Below are 3,231 nucleotides of genomic sequence, written 5' to 3'. Positions count from 1 at the left end.
GAATGGTGGCTTAGTAGTGGTCTACCCGTTGATGTTACCGGTGTAGCTTAGTAAAATCTGTCCCTCACGCCCACCTGGCCCTTACCACCTCCTCTGGGCTCTCGTGTGCGTAAAGTTGACTAGCGGAAGGTGCAGGAAAGTGAAAAAAAGACCACATCGCGTCGCTAAAGGTAAGATAGTGTGTTTGATTCCTTGTATTTTGCATCTTACGCATCTGACACGTTCTTATTTGTCATCTGAACACGTGTGTGGTGTCGGTAAGATGTGCTGTTGTAAAATTCATTTGTGGTGTCTTGTAATGTTCATTAAAGGCCGGTTTGTTGGTTCTCTGACATGTACGGTTGGAGGGCATGTTTCTCTCTCTCTCTCTCTCTCTTTTTCATATCAGCTTCACGTCCGCGGGAAAATCCTGTTGGTGTTGGAATTCTGAGTATTAACGTTTACTTGTTGTTCCTTCATGGGTAGTGGGAGTGGCTGGGTTTTGGCACGCTAATAAGAAGAATTTTGACGTCATTCTAGTCATATTTCTCATTGTTTTCCTGGATGCTTCTGTTTTACGCCTGGCATCTTTAATAGGTCGTATTTTTTGCTACCCTTTGACCAGAGAGAGAGAGAGAGAGAGAGAGAATGCGTAAAAAAAAAAAAAGCATCAGGTACTAGATTAATCCGGTATAATTGGTAACGTAGCTTAGAACTTGCTCCAACACAACATAACTTTTCTCTAAGGAGGAGCAATAGTAGTGATTATTAACCCTATCGGTACTGGGACGCATTTTTACCTTGAGTTTGTGTGGGATTAGACGATTTTGACATTAGGACAGCTCTACGAAGGTCAGTAATGTTAATAATACCCAGATTCCTCACCATTTTAACCCCCCCTCCCCACATAAGTTTCTGAAGCTGTATAAAGTCACTAAATAGTAAGCAGAATGAATATGGAAACGCGTCATGGTACTGAAGGGGTTAAGACATTTCTACCTTGAGATTTGGGTATGATTAGGCCATTTTATTAACATTAGGAAGGCTCTATGGAGGTCAGAAGATTAATGGCCACAGTCTTCACTATGTTAATCCCACACATGAGTATCTGAAGTTGTATAAAGTCACTCAGTATAGTAAGAATGAATGTGGAAATGCGTCATGCCACTGAAAAGATGAAGGGAAGTGAATAGAATGATGACCTTGGATACGGTTATGACTGCCGCGGCTGTCAACACCACGCACATCAACACCGGAGTCTCTAAGCGGAATCGGAACGAAGGTGTTTGTAGCGAGGGATTGGGGCGGGGGAGGAGGGGTCGTTTCCAGGCAGGTGAAAGAAACAGAGATGTCGATTCCAGTTTATTTCGTTTTCTTTTATAACTTTTAGGAATGCATCGGATCGGGAATTTCCACTCGTACTGTGTTTTTCATATATAATTCGTGTTTATGTACTAATCTACTCGCAAGTTTAAGGCACTGTGAAAAGAGGTGTTTGTATTTCATGTTAGCGTGTGTTTGGTAACGCAGCAAGACTGTGGGATGGAGTGAAATATCCGATACGTTGATCATTTTCTCCTCAGCGAACGTTCTCTGTCACAAATAACCTCAGCTTCTTCCATTCCTCCACTCCTTGCTTGCTGCCTTGCGTGGGACTATTTCACCAGCATTCAGAAACACCTTCCCCTCTCACTACAATTTCCCAAGGCCAAAGAGACAACTAACCAGGTTTTCAGGACAGTTTCTCCTAATAAACTAGAAATCTTGCCAAATTATCACCAGAGCCATGAAAAATAATCTTAAAAACATGAGTATCTTTAACTGGAGCCCTTGGAAAACAGTAATGGTGAGAGAGCAAAGCGTTTCAGAATACGGTCTATCTACTGAGGTGAGAGAAGGAAGACACTGGACATGTAACACTGATAAACGCCCGTCATGGTACGCGCCCATTTTCTTCGCTACAATCACAACGTTTTCTACTCACACGCACACACAAGGTCACCTGTCACTTACTTGGCTGAGCTTCCCGCTGGGTCAGATAGAGAAAGTTTTAGCAAGTAGTCAGTATCTTGTGTCCTTCTAAATGCCTTTTTAACTCCTTCAGTACTGAGACGTATTTTTACCATGAGTTTTGGGCACGATTAGACGGTTTTGTTTACATTAGGAAGCGTCGATGGAGGTCAGAAGATTAATGGCCTGAGTCTTCACTATTTTCATCCCCACATAAGTTTTTGAAGCTGTATAAAATCACCAAATAGTAAGCAGAATGAATATAAAAACACGTCATTGTACTAAAGGGGTTAATATACGTTTCAGAGGTTATCTTTATTTCTTTTTGCAGCGTCTAGTGGAAGTTACTGGGAATTTCAAGAGTGTTTGTATAAGTATAGTGAGCGTTTGATAGTTTTTTTGTTATGGTTCTGGTGACGTATGAATTGGATATTGTTAATTGGATAAACACTTTTGTGAACGCAGGTAATTATTTCTGTGACCTTTGAAAATAGTTGCAGTGAGAGAGCGATCATGTGTTCAGCTCCACAGCTTCACAGATTCCAGAGCTTACCTAGACTGTTTCCACGCACCACGCGTTTGTACTACTCACCACCACCACCACCACCACTACTACTACTACTACTACTACTACTACTAGATTCCGTGTCACCATCCCTGCCCTGTCAGTCCTTCACCCCACATTCTACCGGTTTGAACCTTTTCTTAACTCCATATCAGCTGTTCTCTAGCTAATAAAAACACTATTTTGACGCGCCATCCCCAGCACACCTTGGCCTGTCACCCTCTACCCCTTCCCTATCTTCTCTCCCTTCCCCAGTAACCTTTCCTTCTATTGTATCAACATCCTTTACGCCATTTCCTGTCATCCTTCCTGCCCCTTCCAGAAATTCTCATAACGTTTACTTCTCTTTTATAAACATCCTTTCTTCATTTCCTTTCTAATTTACCTTCTTTTCCTACTGTCTTCAATCCTCTTCTTCTGCAGTCGACATCCTTCTTATTTCTGCATCAACTTCCTTTCATCTAAGACTCCACGTCCTCCTTTCCTTTATCATTTATCTACGGCTACATGTTCCTGAGCCTCGATCCCTTACCTTCATCTAATATTCTTTCCTTCCATTTTTATTTACACCATATGAGCTTTTCACGGGAATTTATGGGCTAAAGGGGATATTTTTCGGGGTACCTCCTATCTCAAAGCCCACCCGCTAGGAAACCGTTGCCCCGAGTGAGGAAGCC

At 42.2% G+C, this 3,231-nt stretch overlaps 1 protein-coding gene across 2 annotated transcripts in view; it reads left to right on the top strand.

The window, feature by feature from the left end:
- Positions 1 to 3,231, top strand: part of LOC123519580 (high-affinity choline transporter 1-like) — a 146,651-nt gene continuing 143,420 nt past the window's right edge. For both annotated transcript variants that reach the window (XM_045281003.1, XM_045281004.1), the window contains exon 1: positions 1 to 170. The gene's annotated coding sequence lies outside the window, so the exon portion shown is untranslated. The remainder of the gene's footprint in view (positions 171 to 3,231) is intronic.

This window comes from Portunus trituberculatus, chromosome 45, assembly GCF_017591435.1.
Source record: "Portunus trituberculatus isolate SZX2019 chromosome 45, ASM1759143v1, whole genome shotgun sequence".
NCBI classification, from domain to species: domain Eukaryota; kingdom Metazoa; phylum Arthropoda; class Malacostraca; order Decapoda; family Portunidae; genus Portunus; species Portunus trituberculatus.
The sequence above is the reverse complement of the archived record's forward strand: the minus strand, read 5'-3'. Positions and strand labels throughout refer to the sequence as shown.